At 44.2% G+C, this 17,994-nt stretch overlaps 1 long non-coding RNA gene across 1 annotated transcript; it reads left to right on the top strand.

The window, feature by feature from the left end:
* The first annotated feature begins 6,700 nt into the window (after positions 1–6,700).
* Positions 6,701–7,225, top strand: LOC134294911 (uncharacterized). The gene is made up of 2 exons (XR_010001526.1): positions 6,701–6,885; positions 6,916–7,225. It is a non-coding gene; the product is annotated as an uncharacterized LOC134294911 (long non-coding RNA).
* Positions 7,226–17,994: the final 10,769 nt, after the last annotated feature.

Below are 17,994 nucleotides of genomic sequence, written 5' to 3'. Positions count from 1 at the left end.
GGAAATTCATGATGATATGGGTGAACTACAATTCCCAAAATCAGGGGTCAGTCCTCCCCAAAGCCTGCCAGTTTTCAAAGATAGCCACGTTGAGCCAATTTTGGTCTGGATCCATTGCCGGCTGGGTTCAGTGTTCTCTGGATGTGGGTGAACTACAGCTCCCGGATTCCTAGGTCAATCACCCCAAACTGCCATCAGTATTTAAAGTTGGGTATGTTGGGTCTGTGTGCCATCGTAGGCTGGGTTCACAATGGTTTTTGGATGTAGAGAACTACAACTCCCCAAATCAAGGTCAATTCCCCCCCCCCCCCCCCCAAAATCCCATCCAGTTTGCTAGTAATTAATGTCACACTGCAGACACTGTTGCAATGACTTCTGCACCTTCCATCATGGGGTAAAATGTGGAACTGATAATAACAACAACAACAACCATAACTTCATTCTTCTATCCCTCCACCATCTCCCTGAAGGGACTCGAAGCGATTTACAGACGGCTCAAAGTGCCTAAGAACATACAAAACCAATTAACACCATATAAAATACAACTAAATAAAACATATGTGCATATAAAGACATCAACTCAGACTCAATCAAGCGGAGGTAAATGACTGGCACCAGGCCAGGCTGTAAACAATGGAGTAAAATCAGTGCCAGCTGCAGTAAAGGAGAGAGGGCATGGGGCGAAGTGCAAGCTGTGTGACTACTACAGAGGATGACTGAAGTCCCTGCGAAAGGAGGAGTGTGTGTGTGTGTGTGGGGGGGGGTGTCTCATCTCCCTGGGGAGGGACTTCCAAAACAGGGCTTGCCTTGTCCCCAAAAGTTTTAGGAAAGACCTCCAATTATTATTATCATCATCATCTAGCTTAGAGACCCAGAGGTGCCCAGGTGAGTTGGAAAAAGCATTTGTTGGCTGGGTTATTTGTCGACTGGGTTCAAGGCTCTTTGGCTAAGGGTGAACTACAACTCCCATATGCAAATGGCAGTCACCCCAAACCCTGCCAGTATTCAGTCGGCCATGTTGGGTTTGTGGGCCATGTTTGGTCGAGAACTGTAGTCGGGTGGGTTTAGTGCTCTCTGGATGCACGTGAACCATGACTCCCATATTGCAAAGTCAATCCCCCCCAAACCCTGCCAGTATTGTGTCTGTGTGTCAATTTTGGTCCAGGTCCAATGTCGGCTGAGTTCTGTGCTCTCTGGATAAGGGTGAACTGTAACTCCCCAAATCAAGGTCTATTCCCTCAAACCCCTGCAGTATGTTCAGTTGGTCTTGGGGGTCCTGTGTGCCACGTTGGTTCCAGGTCCATCATTGGTGGAGCTCAGAGTGCTCTTAGATTGCAGGTGGACTATACATCCCAGTCCCTACAAGTCCTATAAATGATGCTGAATTCTCCCAAAACCTCTCTCTCTAATTTGTTCAGTTGCTGATCAATTCCTGTTTGCTGTGTGCCATGGAAAAGAGTAGGAAAGGGTTATGGGAGAGGCAGTGGGCGGAGTCATGCAAATTCCACACTAATGGAGAGCGTCAGAAACACTGGGGTGTCTGGTGGAGGAAAAACAGAAGATCTAGGAGGAAATTGTCTTTGTATGAAAGCCTTCCCTTGGGTGGTGGGCAGGATGGTGTTTGTGGAGGACATTGGCAGGGTGCTTGGGCATTTTCACGGCACTCGCTATAACCTACAGTGTCATTGGAGGGAGGGCCACTGGTTCCTCCTACGTAGTGGGAGCTATAGCCATTTGTGGAAGTGGGAGCCTGTCTGTAAATGGGCGCCCCGGCTACATACATACATACATACAGATTTTTACTTTTATTATGTGTTTAGATAACAACAACAACAACTACTACTACTACTACTATTACTACTACTTTATTCTTAAATCCCACCACCATCTGCCCAAAGGGACTTGGGGTGGCTTACATGGGGAAAACGCCCAGCAAAAACAGAATAAAATATAGCACAATGAATATACAATTGTATTTTCAATCATCAAACCAATAAAACCAAACAACAAGCATTATAACAACATAAGAACAACAACCACCATCAACCAGTAGCCGAGAACAATGGGCATGTTCAGATCTAAGAGGGCGGGCAAGGGCTAGCGCAGGAACAGTTGCAAGGGCAGGGCGGGTAATACAGCGCTGCAAGGCCGGGCGATGAGTGAGGGCGAGGGGGCCTAGTCGACAAAGGAACCCCTTCATCAAAGGCACATTGAAACATCCACGTTTCAGGTCTTTAGGGAAGATGGGCAGGGTGGGCGCTCATCTGATCTCCCTGGGGAGAGAGTCCCAGAGCCGGGGGGGCACCACCAAAAAGGAAGGCCCTCATTCCCCCTCGTCCCCACCAACCGTGCTTGAGAGGAGGCAGGAGCGAGAGAAGGGCCTTCCCAGCAGATCTTAAAGGCTCTGCAGGTTCACCGGGGAAGACGTGATCGCAAAGATAGGGTGGACCCAAACCATTGTTGGCAAGATCCGATTGAATTCATCTTGGGAAATGGTGTAACTGGGTGGTTGAGCTGGGGCGTCCGCTCCGGCTCCTGTAGACATTCTGGCCTTAGGTTGTTTGGTGCTTAGTTGGCGGAGTCAAACTGTCAGAACCCTGGCTGCTGGGCACCAATAACCTTACACGGAGGCCAGTCTCTATCTAATATCTTTATTAAAGAAATATATAAAAGCAATAAAAACAAGTGAAGAGTATAGTTCAGAAACAGACCTTTCAAAAGAGGTCAAATATAGTCCAAAAATGTATTGTCCAATAAATGATATTAGAGTTCAAAGTTTTAATCCACTTGACCGAAACACACACTCTTGCCAAGCAATAGTGTGGGGAAATGTCAGAGTCTTAGAAGTCCAATGAAGCTTGACAACAAGGCTGGAAATAAACTTGATTCTTGACTAGGTCCGTGACTAGAAACAAGGCAAAACGTGAAGCGTGGAACAGGGTCCGTGGTTAAACTGCAAGGCAAGGCAAGGCTCGAAAACTTGATCCGGGAAGCAAGGAACTGGAGTTACGAAGTCCACACACGATCTCTCTCCTGAAGCTGATCAATTGACTCCGCAAAGAATCTCTCGCGCCAAACCCCTATATTGGGTCTCGTTTTCCCGCCAACAATCTCTTTCCCTAGAGAACGAGAAGCGAAACCCACTCTGTCCAGATGCATTACTCCTTAGAATTTCCCAAGGGAAGCAGACCTAATCAGCCAGTTGTTTGGCAGCGATTCTTAAGCTTCTCCGATTAGCTTCTCTAACTCCTCTGTCTCTAGAATAAGATTCCTTCCTGGGAAACGGAGGGGAGTACTGCCCAAGGCCTGGTTTACTGAATTCTTGAGGGCAAACATCAACATCCGGCAGGTGAAGGGACTCCGGCTCTTGTTGAACCGGCGAAAACCCCATGTTTTCCTCTTCATCTGCCACGATAGTACCAGGAACAGGACTACAAGGCCCATGAGGCATCACAAGACGGAACCAGAACTTCCCCATCGAAATAAGGCAGTGACTGGGTTAACTCTGGTGTCTGGCCGGGCCAGAGTATCTCAGTTTTCGCAGGATTCACTTTTAGTCTACTTGCTCGCAGCCAACTCATCACTGCTTCCAAACACAGCTTAAAGTTCTCAGGAATCGTGGTTGTCCCAGGTTCGAGACGCAAGAGTAGCTGGGTATCATCTGCATACTGGTAGCACTCTAGGCCAAAGCTCCGCACGAGTCCAGCAAGTGGTCGGACGTAGATGTTAAATAACAGGGGCAAAAGGATAGCACCCTGGGGAACTCCACAGCAAAGGCAGGAGCTCTCAGAGCTTTGTCCTGACCACTCCACCCTCTGTCTCCGGTCCCAGAGAAATGAATTGAACCATTGAAGAGCTAAACCTCGTACACCAGACATAGCCAATCGATGGATCAGCAAGTCATGGCCCATGGTGTCGAATGCAGCTGTAAGGTCCAAGAGTACCAATAGCGCTGATCCGCCCCGGTCTAATTGACGACGAATTTCGTCAGTAATAGCTACCAAGACAGTCTCTGTCCCATGACCTGAACGAAAGCCTGATTGGAAGGGGTCTAAGCCCACAGTCTCATCTAAGAATTGCTGTAGCTGTCCCGCCACTGTCCGTTCAATCACCTTGCTCAAAAACGGAAGGTTTGAAACTGGCTTTTTCTCTCTCTTAACAGAAGCCTTGTGGTTTGCTGTCCTTTTTGTGGTGTTTGTGCTTTTCCTTTCTCAGGAGTGGAGACCTTCTCCTCCTTAACTACCTGTTTTTGACCTTTTGCATTCGCAGAACTTCTGCTTCTTCTGAGCTACCATTTAGAACCCCCTTATTCAGGTGCAGTCTTTCCCAACCTGCATCCTTATCAAAATATGCCACTTTTGAGTATCTTACTCTCCCTGGGCTGCTGTGAAACTTGAGCTTATATTTGTAGAATCCTAGAAATCTCAATCTGCGCCACTTTGGCTCACCTTTTGTTCTTTGACTAGCAGGTATGAGCACATTTGCAAACTGACCAAAAACCTTTACATACTTCAAATTTGGAGCTTTATTGTACATCTTTTTAAATGGAAAATCTTTGATACACTCATTCCACAAACGATTCACAATGAAATTACTCGTGTGCAGGGCTTCAGGCCAAATACTAGAAGAACAACCTGAATCTTTCATCATGCAATTTTTCATCACAACACCTCCATTCTCTTTTCCTTTTTCCTTGAGAAAATAAATGTATGCAAATCTGGTTAATCTTTCCACCAGCAACAATGCAAAACTAGACCCTCCTTCACTCTTATTAAATGGTCCAGCCAGGTGAACATGAACAATTTCAAACATTTTGTCTACTTTGATTTTGGATTTCTTTGAAAACTGAATTGGTTTAACCTTTACCTCTTTACAAACTGCACAATCTAGCAGATGGTCACATTTCTCACATTCAAAATCTATGCAAACATTTAGCATTTGATTCAGCACTTTGACATCAGTATGTCCCATTGCTCTGTGCAGATAATGAATGCATCTATCATGCACAATTTGTTTCTTTACATAATAAACCTCTGCACCATCTTTGCAAATTTGCAAATCATTTGAAACAATTTGTTTCTTTTAACTCCTTTTCACACAATTTTTCCTTTTTTCAAAACAAAGCAATAAATTCCTTTAAAGACAACTTTATAATTTATTTATTTATTTATTTATTTCCGGTATTTCTACCCCGCCCTTCTCCCCTGGGGGACTCAGTGCGGCTTACAAATTGGCAACACAGTGCCATCACATCAGCAATATAATACAAAAGGCATTAAAAACTAAAAACATTTAAAACATCATAATCACATTCTGTCAATGTTGCGACACTCAACCAATTGGTCTTAAGATCTGGAACACAAATTACATATTCCCAATTAACTCCCAAACAAGAAATATATGCAGTCCCACACTTATTGATGGTTCTCACAGTCCCATCTGCCAAAGTCACAGTTGTACCTGCTGTATCCTTCAGGTTCTTCCACATCTTTGGATCTATTACAATGTGATGAGTTGCTCCAGAGTCCAGGAACCACTTGTTCTCCCCTTGAACAGGATCACTGGCAGCCATGAAAGCATGGGCAGCAGATGTTGTTGATTTTGCACCTCCGCCTTTCCCACAAGAATATCTCCCTCTGAAAGGCCTCTTCTTGGCACCTGGACAATTCCTGGCGATATGGCCTCCTCGCCCACAGGAATAACATTCTTTGTTTTGACTCCATACACAGATGTCTCTTGGTTGTCACCATCACCATCTGGTTGGAAGTCCATCTCTTGCGCCCCTCCTGGACATACTCGGGCTGCTCTTGCTTCTGGGACTTCTCAAACTTTTGTTTGTCCAGCTCCTCGAGGACTTTACAACAACCCAAGTCCAGTGACAAATCCTGGACCCTCAAACTTTGGAACGACTGGATCAGATAGTCCCACTCATCTGATAGACTTGCCAGTAGTACAAAGCATTTCTGAGCCTCTGAAAATTCAACTCCACACACCTCTGCTTCAACAAAAAGCTGCTTCATCAAATCTAGGTGCCGCTTAACATCCTGGCTCTTCTTTAGCTTAGTATTGTACAGTCTCTTAGTCCATATCAGCTGTGAAATACAGGATTCCCTCTGATGCACCGCTTTAAGAGAATCCCACACTTCGTTAGCGGAAACTTTGTTTCTCACATGCACCAGCTGATTGGGTTGAAGGCACAATATGATTATGGCTTTAGCCTTCTTATCTCTGTCCTGATCAGCATCAGCACCAGTTGTAGTTTTCTCAAGCTAACCACTCCTGACTAAAGAGGAAAACAGAGGATGTTTCTGTAGGGAAACAACGTTCAAAACTGGACATTTGCAACCAAGGTGGAAATGGAGCTGGAAACTAAGACCAAAGGAACAACTGATGGAATTACATATGGTTTATTTCTTTTCAGACGAGGTGACAAGACAATCATATTTAACACTCTGAAGCAGTGGTCCTCAACCTGTGGGTCCCCAGGTGTTTTGGCCTACAACTCCCAGAAATCCCAGCCAGTTTACCAGCTATTAGGATTTATGGGAGTTGAAGGCCAAAACATCTGGGGACTCACAGGTTGAGGACCAGTGCTCTGAAGGACTGTCTGTAAAGAAGTGTATGATTTTATTTTGTTTAATGATGACATGTTTATTTGATTTGTTTAAACAGTCAGGTTTAGTTAATTTAAAATGGTATTAGAGCTGTTAATACCAGCATTGAAGAACCGGCTGCTATGACAACGGGGGCGGAGCCAACCGCCATTTGGAAAGGAAAAGGGGAATGTTTTAAAACCCAGTTTCAGTCTGTGATTTTTAGTCGCAGGAAGAAGACTGATTCTCATGTGGAGGATCAGGGTGACTCAAATAAAAGAATTTGAGTCAGGTCTAAAATAAAAGGATTTATTTTAGACAGTCTGTGATTTTAAATCACAGGGAGCAGTCTGGTTTCAAGACTGAAGGGAACCAGAAGGACAGACCTCTATTAGGCCAGACTAAGCAAGTTAGGGGACTTGTTTAGGGTCATTTACAGAGGCTGTGGATTAGGGAAAGTTAATCCCAGTAGATCCAGGAGGATCAGGTTTTAGTTTAGCTGAGAGGAAGAAGTATTTTGAAAGTTTGAACACCTCATATCTGTTTGTAACCATTAAGCTAAGTGCCTTTAAAAAGTTATAAGAAACCATCAAGCTCTGTTCAAGCAATAAACTTGTTTTGATTTAATTCCATCTAAGTCTCTGTCACAATTATATACCAAGTTAAGCAATATCAACATCTGAGGTAAAATAAACAAAGAAGGTATAAAAAGAACCAGTGCCATCTGCCGACATCTCCTCCATTGGTGGCAGCGAAGAAGATAATTAAATAAATAATTAATTAAAATCATCATCCATAAGACATCTTTATAATTGGTGGTATCTGTGTGTGTGGTGGGATCAAAAAGATTCTTCCCTCACACATCTGTACACTGTCACACAGAGCTTGCTTTCTGCTGCTCCAGAGAACAGGACCTCCAACTTACAGGTTCAAATAACAAGAACGGGGACTCCACCAAATCTGACGCAGAACTTCTCAAAGGGTCCTGTTTGAAATCAGACATTTACACACAGTGGCTGTTTTTTAGCCTGTATGTGTTCTCTGGTGCTGGTTAAGGGATGAAGTCCGAGTAAAACATTTTCCACATTCATGGCATTTGTAAGGCTTCTCTCCTGTGTGGCTTCTTTTGTGCCTCACCAAGTCTGAAATGGAAGCAAAACATTTCCCACACTCTTGGCACTGGTATGGCTTCCCTCCTGTGTGGAGTCTTTTGTGTTTCACCAAGGTTGAACTGTCAGCAAAACATTTCCTACACTCCTGGTTCAACAAGGCTGAACTGTCGGTAAAACATTTCCCACACTCCTGGCATTTGTATGGCTTCTCTCCTGTGTGGAGTCTTTTGTGGCTCACCAAGGTTGAACTGGAAGTAAAACATTTCCCACACTCCTGGCATTGGTATGGCTTCTCTCCTGTGTAGAGTCTTTTGTGGCTCACCAAGGTTGAACTGGAAGCAAAACATTTCCCACACTCCTGGCATTGGTATGGCTTCTCTCCTGTGTGGAGTCTTTTGTGGCTCACCAAGTTTGAACTGGAAGCAAAACATTTCCCACACGCCTGGCATTTGTATGGCTTCTCTCCTGTGTGGAGTCTTTTGTGGCTCACCAAGGCTGAACTGTCAGCAAAACATTTCCCACACTCCTGGCACTGGTATGGCTTCTCTCCTGTGTGGAGTCTTTTGTGGCTCAACAAGGCTGAACTGGAAGCAAAACACTTCCCACCCTCTTGGCATCTGTATGGTTCCTGACCTGTGTGAATTTTTTTGTGTTTCACCACACATTTTGCAGATACTTTCCCTTTTAGATATTTTAGAGCGACACATATATACAAACACATATTTGTGTAGTGTTTAAAGAAGAAAAGATAACCATGTAATATAAAGAGAGAGAGCAACTGCAATGAATCACTCTGACCAGGAGGTCATGAGGTCGAGGCCCGCTCGGAGCCTATGTTTGTCTTGTCTTTGTTCTATGTTAAAGGCTTTGAATGTTTGCCTATATGTGTCATGTGATCCGCCCTGAGTCCCCTTCGGGGTGAGAAAGAAGGGCGGAATAGAAATGCTGTAAATAAATAAATAAATTGATATTTCGGATCTATATGGCAGCCGTTATGATGAGATGAAATACATGCAAAGAACTGGAAAAGGAGGCGGGAAGGAGGCTGGATAGCGTGGGAAGGCCTGAGTCCTGAGGAGAAGAGGGCGTTTGTTTCTGTCTCAGAGGACATTTGGATCTTCCAGAACTTGAGGCCATGTTTATAATCCTAGGCCTTGGGTGAAAGAGAGGGATGTGAAGCCATAACAAAGAGCAGGCCTCTCTTCCCTCTCCCTCGGTGGCACAGAAGACATTGATATCGTTCTTTTGTTAATAGCTTAAACTATACCTCATTAGTTATACATCAGACCCATAATATTCAATATTCAAAACAATCCTACCTTTCCTTTTGGCACCCACGGTGATTTCCACCCTTAAAGCTGAGGTAAAGATTACCTTTAAAGCTGAGGAAAAGATTACCTTTCAAGCTGAGGTAAAGATTACCTTTAAAGCTGAGGAAAAGATTACCTTTCAAGCTGAGGTAAAGATTACCTTTCAAGATGAGGTAAAGATTACCTTTCAAGTTGAGGTAAAGATTACCTTTAAAGCTGAGGAAAAGATTACCTTTCAAGCTGAGGTAAAGATTACCTTTAAAGCTGAGGAAAAGATTACCTTTCAAGCTGAGGTAAAGATTACCTTTCAAGATGAGGTAAAGATTACCTTTCAAGTTGAGGTAAAGATTACCTTTAAAGCTGAGGAAAAGATTACCTTTCAAGCTGAGGTAAAGATTACCTTTAAAGCTGAGGAAAAGATTACCTTTCAAGTTGAGGTAAAGATTACCTTTCAAGCTGAGGTAAAGATTACCTTTCAAGTTGAGGAAAAGATTACCTTTCAAGCTGAGGTAAAGATTACCTTTCAAGCTGAGGTAAAGATTACCTTTCAAGCTGAGGTAAAGATTACCTTTCAAGATGAGGTAAAGATTACCTTTCAAGCTGAGGTAAAGATTACCTTTCAAGCTGAGGTAAAGATTACCTTTCAAGCTGAGGAAAAGATTACCTTTCAAGCTGAGGTAAAGATTACCTTTAAAGCCGAGGAAAAGATTACCTTTCAAGTTGAGGTAAAGATTACCTTTCAAGCTGAGGTAAAGATTACCTTTAAAGCTGAGGTAAAGATTACCTTTCAAGTTGAGGTAAAGATTACCTTTCAAGCTGAGGTAAAGATTACCTTTCAAGCTGAGGAAAAGATTACCTTTCAAGCTGAGGAAAAGATTACCTTTCAAGCTGAGGAAAAGATTACCTTTCAAGCTGAGGTAAAGATTACCTTTCAAGCTGAGGTAAGGATTACCTTTCAAGCTGAGGTAAAGATTATTTTGAAGGTAAAAACCCCGTCAGACCTACACTTCAGGTTCTCAAGCGACACTTTAGGAAGCCGGGAAACCTCGCCGAGCGGAGGCGGAGAGAGGAGGCTGCTTCCCCGACACGACCCGTCCACGCAGAGGCGCCTCCCGCTCCTTGGCCTGGCCCCCCCTTCTCCGCTTCAGCAGCCTGCCTGCCATGAGGAGCGGGCCAGGAGAGTCCGGCCCAGAGGCGGGAAGGCGCGGGCGAGTCTGCCTGGAGACGGATGACGCGGCGAGACGAGGCCGATTCCCATTGGCCGATTCCTGGAGTGACCGTTAACGGCAGAAGGGCGGAGGGGGGGGCGGGGGCGTTCCTGCCCGGAGACCGATGACGCCAGAGAGGAAGGCGGATTCTCATTGGCGGATGCTGGGCGTTGAGAGGAAATGAAAGAAGGGGCGTGTCTGTCCGCCTGCCTCTCCGCTTCTCTCGGGCCCCGCCCCTCTGTGGGAATCCTGCCCGCGGCCGCCATGTTTCTTGAGGGCGGAAGTGCAGCGAGAGGCGGGAAGACTGGGGGGGAGGGGCCGGGCGGCGCTCTTTCCTGTCAGAAGGAAGGAAGGAAAGAAGGAAGGAGAGAGAGAGAGAGAGAGAGAGAGAGAGAGAGAGAGAGAGAGAGAGAGAGGAGGAGGTGAGTGGGGGAGGGATGGGGGGCTCCCCCTCTGCCCTCAGGCCTCCCTCCCTCCCTCCCTCCCTTCCTTCTTCTCGGCCTGTCTGTCTGTCTGTCTGTCTGTCTGTCTGTCTGTCCAGGGACTCTGCGGCCTGCTCTCTCCTCTGCGCATGCGTCCTCTCCCTCCCCCCCCTCCCATCCAGAAGACTGTGACGCGCTCTTGGTGGGGCTGCCCCTGAAGAAGGCTGTTTTCATGTTTGTGTTGTTACGCATTTTCAATGGTCTCCTGAGGCTTTCATGCCAAGCTGCTTTGAGTCCCTTTTGGGGAGATCAAGCGGGGTATAAATATCCCAACAAACAACCACGAGCAGTTTTGGTTCTTGGCCAATGGACAGAGCAGTTCAAGCCCAACCTTCACCCTCAGTCTTCAATTCAATGTGGCTTTGTTTTTATAGGCATTCAAGGCGTCAGATGGTGCCCTTGTTGTCAGCCGCCCTCAATGATGTAAATACATCTCTCCCTCAAACGGATATACAGCAGAGTCTCACTTATCCAACAGAAACGGGCCGGCAGAATGTTGGATAAGCGAATATGTTGGATAATAAGGAGGCACTAAGGAAAAGCCTATTAAACATCAAATGAGATTATGATTTTACAAATGAAGCACCAAAACATCATGTTAGACAACAAGTTTGACAGAAAAAATAGTTCAATACGCAGTAATGCTATGTAGTAATTACTGTATTTACGAATTTAGCACCAAAATATCACGATGTATTGGAAACATTGACGACAAAAATGCGTTGGATAATCCAGAATGTTGGATAATGATGTAAATTTAGAGCAACGGGAAGAGCCAGGGAGGCAGTTCCATCTTGTCTCCTGTGCCATAGCAACATGCTGTGCTAATTTTATATACATATATATAATATACAATAATTTATAAATATACAATATATTGTACGTACTTGTAATATTGATGATAATATTATAATGTAATACAATATTATACTAATTAATAATATAATATTAATTATATATTATATATTAAATATAATATTACTAATAAGATTACCATAAAATTATATAGTACAATATAGTAATTTAATGGCTTATACTGTGCTATGCTAATAATATATTGTATGTACATTTGAATTGTAAGCCGCTCTGAGTCCCCTTCGAGGTGAGAAGAGCGGCATATAAATGTAGTAAATAAATAAATAAGTCTCTCCCTCAAACGGATATAGTCATTTTTTCCAACCTCTTTCGGGCGGATGAGTTAGAAACCCAGAGCTCAGGGGTAGATTTTGGAGCCTCCAGTGGCCTAGGGGATAAAAGCCTCGTGGCTTGAAGGTTGGGCTGCTGACCTGAAGGCTGCCAGGTTCGGATCCCACCCAGGGAGAGCGCGGGTGAGCTCCCTCTCTCAGCTCCAGCTCCATGTGGGGACATGAGAGAAGCTTCCCTCCCACAAGGATGGTAAAACAGCAGAACATCCGGGCAATGTCCCCTGGGCAACGTCCTTGCAGACGGCCAATTCTCTCACTCTGGAAGCAACTCCGGTTGCTCCTGACACGAAAAAAAAGCGATAGATTCTCCTGAATTGACCGACTGGCCCCCTGTTTCAGTAGGGAAGGAGCAGATCTGATCGTTGGTCTAAAAAATGTAAAAGTACTTGGATCGGAGTTAATTATCCCGGAGATTCTGACATCGGATCCTGAGTGGTGGACTCTCTTCTTGGTGGCAGTCTTCACCATCATTAACAACACGGGCATCCTACCAAACCACTGGCAATTTGCCATTATAGTTCCAATCTACAGAAAAGGTGACCCTCCCGATCCTTCCAATTACTGGCCAATTAGCCTTCTATCGGTAATTGGAAAGCTTTGTGCAAAATTCCTATTGATAAAGTTGTAGACCAGGCTGGACCAGAACAAAACCATCAGCCCTGAGCAAACTGGATTCCGTAAGGATAAATCCGCCTTGTATCACTGCTTCGTACTTTCTCAAATACTCCACGTGTTACTGCATTACTCCCAGTTTTTGATCTCTCTTATCTTGACATCCATTGCTTAAACTACTAAAAAGAATCCCCCCAAAAGTTGATCTGTCTTCTATATTATTGTCCATTATTTTGAAATCCAATAGTCCTGCCTTTCTTCTTCGGTCATCTTCTTGTATGTGATCTTGGTTCAATTGCTTGTCTTTTCTTTTCAGTATTTATACCCCGCCCTTCTCGCCCCGAAGGGGACTCAGAGCGGCTTACAGAACACGCATACGGCAAACATTCAGTGCCTGATTCTACAATTAACAAGGACAGACAACGCAGACACAGGTAAAAACAACTTTTCCCATCTTATTTTCGGCATCTTGGAGGCTGTGCTCAACACTGGTCATGGGGGGAGGGGGGGGCTGTCACTTCATCTTCCATGTTGAGGAGCTTCTTCCCGATCAGTGTCCTTAAGGGCATCTTTATTACCTCCCCACTGAAAGCGGTACCTATTTATCTACTCACATTTCTGCTTTTGTCCTGCTTGGTGGGCAGGTGAGCTGTGGCTATTTAAAACTGAAATAGACTGAACACATTCCAATTCCAATTAACAAGTTAAAAGATGACACGATGTAACAAGTGACACAAGGTAAATGACAATATAACAAAATTTGAAAAATGTTCTGCTCCTGGTTTGAAAGTATTGTTTCCTGTTTTATTGTGCATTCCTTACTTGGAAAGGAGTTGCTCTACTCCGAAAACTTGGTTTTGTGGCTGCCACAAAGGAGTGAGAATTGAATTGGTTGAGACCTGGTGATGAGGAATTTATTGAAAAACCAGAGCAAAATGTGCTACAGCAGGATGTCCCTCCCGCAGAAACCAAGTTTTTGGGTTTGAGAAACTTTTCCCATGTTTTTGTGATGGAATCCATTAGGAAATGGCATTTCTTTCGTTCTTCTTGATTGTTCCTGGCAACTTGCTCCTTTTTAAAGAAAACTGTGGTTTCGTTGTATTTATTACCAAATGAATTTTAGAAGATTATTAGTCAAATCTGTTTGTTAATAAGTTAGTGTTATACGTATACGAATTAATAGATACCGTTATCCTTCACCCCCCTTTCCCGCTACACAGCCTTTCTATGAACTAATGTCTCTTACATGAGGGGTTTGTCCATACTATTTAAAACAGATATAAAACAATCATCTGTTAAAGCACCACATTTTAAAATCTCATTCTTCTTGATCTCTTGTTCAGCCCATTTTGTCTTTTTTTATCTTCCGATCAGCGTTTTTAGTTCCAACTACTCATCGTTTTTTGGACTTCTCCTTTCTTTAATATCTGCTTTCACTACGTCCTGCTTTCACCATTCAAGAATATAATCTCGCTCATTCTTGTTTAAAGGCATTGTGGTCTCTTTCTTGGCCTTTGTTTCCTGTGCGGCATTCAGCATTTGCTTCAGAGGTCTGAACAACCTGTGTCTCCTTGTATATTCCAGCTCTTTTTGAAGAGATTTGGTTTGGCCTCTTCTTCTGGCCCCAGATCTCTTCTGTGGTATCTCCCAACTTAATTGGAGGCTTCTCTTGTTCCAGCTATTATAATAATAATAATAATAATAATAATAATAATAATAATAATAATAATAATAATAATAATAATAAACTTTATTTTTATATCCCGCCCCATCTCCCCGAAGGGACTCGGGGTGGCTCACAACAGGAACAAGCCCGAAACAACAACACAACATATTTGACAGAAACTTAAAACATTCCAACGATACACAAAATAAAATATGGACAATACATTAAAATCCAAGCAGATATAATCAGAGTAATTAAAAGCAAACCAGCGGGGACAGGTTTCATAAAGTGCTGTTTAATGGAAATAAGTAACAGCGATAAAGTGCCATATGCTTTTAAAACATAAAGAAGTATTCTGATGACAGTTCTATTGGGCCTATTCATTCAAATGCGCTCTGGAACAACCATGTTTTCAATTCCCGGCGGAAAATGGGCAGGGAAGGAGCTAACCTGATCTCCTTAGGGAGAGAGTTCCAGAGCCGGGATGGGGGCCACTGCCGAGAAGGCCCTCTCTCTCCCTCGTCCCCACCAGCCGCATTTGAGACAAAGGCGGGAGCGAGAGGAGCGCCTCCCCGGATGATCTTAGGGGGTCCCCGGACTGTGGTGGAGGCTTCTTCTTTAGAGGCTTTTAAGCAGAGGCTGGATGGCCATCTGTCGGGGTGCTTTGAATGAGATTTCCTGCTTCTTAGCGGGAGGTTGGACTGGATGGCCCATGAGGTCTCTTCCAACTCTACTATTCTATGATTCTATGATTCGCGTTGGTTCGTAGGAGAGGAAGCGATCACGTAGATAGGCAGGTCCTGAACCGTTTAAGGCTTTATAGGTAATAACCTGCACTTTTAATTTGGCCCAGAAACTTTCGGAAACTTTTCCAGTTTCAATTGTCCTTCTTTGGGGGCCACTAGGGAATTCTTCATGATGGTATTCACTTGATCCAGCTTATTGTTGGCACTATCGATTAATCCATTCAAAATTTCCACTGGTTTCATAACTTCTATATGTTTATCCAATATCTTATTATGTTGTTTTCCTTTCTCCATTTTAGGAGGTTTCAACTGAACATTGGATTTGTTATGTAACCACTTTTATCCAATAGATGTCATATTGTGATAAGTTTTCAAATAAATGTCTTTTCTAAACAAGCTCCTCTATTTGGCAATGCTTCAGGAAGATGTTTTGACTTCTGTTCAATTCAAGGTCTCACTGAAAAATCTTCCTTATTTCCTTTCTCTTTTCTCTCTAATCCAGAACATTAAAAATCACGATTGCATTGGGATTGTACCTATTTCGTCACAAGAAGAACTTCACTTTATCTTCGATTTCAAAATTTGAGCTTCCCCATTCATTCTTGTTTCTCCTCTTTCTTCCTTTTCTGTTTTCAGAGTTATCTCTTTGTCTTTGTCTATAACAGATTTCATATGCAATAGGGTAACAGTGTAAATCAATGTTTCTCAACCAGGGGGTCGGGACCCCTGGGTAGGTCACGAGGGGGATGTCAGAGGTGTTGTCAAAGACCATCAGAAAACACATATTTCTGATGGTCTTAGGGACCCCTTTGGCAGTCCTTGTGAATGTGATCAACAAATTCTCTGGTTAATTGGGGACCATTTTATTTATTTATTTATTTATTTTATTAGACTTGTATACCGCTACTCCCAGTTTGGCTCGGAGCGGTTTACAGAAATAGATTAAAACAATACACTTAGCTTTAAATTAACAATAACAATAAAAACAACAATAAAAACAGACATAGCCCCGAGTTTTTCACCCATTGAATGCTTGTCGGAAGAGCAAGGCTACAATCGAGAAGGCTCTCTGCCTAGTAGAAGACAAATGATAAGTCCGTATGTTAGGGACTTCAAGCAAATTTTGGTCTTTGGACCGAAGTAATCTCTGGGGTTGGTAGGGGGATAAGCGGGCCCTCAGGTACCGGCCCCAAACCATGTAAGGCCTTAAAGGTTAGTACCAGTATCTTGAAAGTAGTCCGGTACTCAATCGGTAGCCAGTGCAGCTGTTGTAGAATTGGGGTGATACGCCACCTCGCCGGCACCCCGGTGAGAAGACGAGCTGCCGCATTTTGCACCAGCTTCAGTTTCCGGATCACTGACAGAGGAAGGCCAATGTAGAGGGCGTGACAGTAGCCGAGCCTCAAGGTGACCGTCGCCTGGATCACCGTAGCCAGGTCGTTCCTAGATAGGTAGGGAGCCAGTCGCCTAGCCTGACGTAGATGGAAAAACGCAGATCTGCTCACAGCAGAGACCTGGGCCTCCATTGTGAGCAGAGGGTCCAATAAGACACCAAGACTTTTTACAGAAGATGACGGACGCAGTGTCTCGCCATCCAGGGTAGGCAGCTGCATCTCCCCCCCACCCGGACGGCCCAGCCAAAGGATCTCCGTCTTCGCTGGATTCACCCTCAACCTGCTGGCACGCAATCATCCAGTAACCGCCTCAAGGCACTGATGGAAACTATCGGGTACGGAGTCCGGCCGGCCCTCCATCCTCAGAATGAGCTGAGCGTCATCAGCGTACTGGTGGCACTCCAGCCCAAAGCTCCGCACCAGTCGGGCAAGCGGTCGCATATAGATGTTATATAATAGAGGAGAGAGAATAGCTCCCTGTGGGACCCCTTTATTTTTCCTTCATTTACAATGTAATGTCTTCCTGTCCTTGTTGCCTTTCTATGAATCCGCTGCAGTTTGCCAATGTCCTTTCTAAAATGGACTGAACTGAGCAGAACTGGGCAGGAATCATGATGTCTCCCACCCAAGGGTGCTGTTGGAGTGCAGAAGGATCTGGAGGGCAGCAGGATTCCCACTCACCCTGGGGGTCTATCCATCTGTCTCCTCTATACCGCCTTCTCTCATGTACTGCTGCTAGGCTGAGTGCCTTGGCTCTGGCTGAAGTTACATACCTTTGTGGTATAGGTTTTGTAAGAATGCAGTATGTCAAGGAACTTTGTGGCCTAATGTGCTCTCAGTGTCTCCAGGCGCCTTGCTTTAGAAACGTGGGGCAGGGATCACGCTGCAGGGAAAGAGAGGATCAGGAAAATATCTCTCCCCCAAGTTGGAGGAAGTATTTTTCTCCCAAGACTGATCACTTGGGATAGTCTGTCCATACAGATGGCCACTCAGGTTTTGAGTGGAGATGTGAAGAAGCGGGATCTAGGTAGGAAATGCTTTGCATCGTTAGCCCCTTTCCGTGTTGACCATATTATTAGAGGCCTTCCTTTACCAAGGTTGGATTAGACACAGGATCTTAGGGTGCTATCCCCTTTGCAGGGATTGTTCTTTGTTGGGCAAGTGTTAAAGTGCTTCTCAGCAGGCAACGGGCTCTTACCAGTTGGGCCAGTCTTTCTCCCCTCTTCCCCTGTGATTGCTACAGCACTAGGCTATTGTTCTTCATGTTCAATGAGATCTTTCTGTACTCTGCTCCTAATAAGATTTTACTCTTATTCATCTCGCAGGTAACCTCTAAACGAACCTTATGAAGAAAACATTGTTGTTTGCCTTACGTCTGAAAGGAAAGTACGCAGGATTAACAAGAACAAGAAATGAATTGGAGAAATTATATTTCAAGCTACATACCTTTAAATGTAAGGAAAGGGAGGATTGTGCTGTAAAAAGAGGGGTTGGTAAAGAGAAAATAAGGCTACAGCAATACAGAGACTGGGAAGAGGAAATGTCCTATTCAGGAGTCCATATCTCTGAACTTCAGGCATAATATTAGAATAATAAATGTTAAAAAATGGAAACTTCATTGTCAAAATCACACACAGGGGAGAAGCGACATAATTGTAAGGACTGT

The sequence above is a fragment of the Anolis carolinensis genome, unplaced genomic scaffold (genome assembly GCF_035594765.1).
Source record: "Anolis carolinensis isolate JA03-04 unplaced genomic scaffold, rAnoCar3.1.pri scaffold_29, whole genome shotgun sequence".
Taxonomy (NCBI): Eukaryota; Metazoa; Chordata; class Lepidosauria; order Squamata; family Dactyloidae; genus Anolis; species Anolis carolinensis.
The sequence above is the reverse complement of the archived record's forward strand: the minus strand, read 5'-3'. Positions and strand labels throughout refer to the sequence as shown.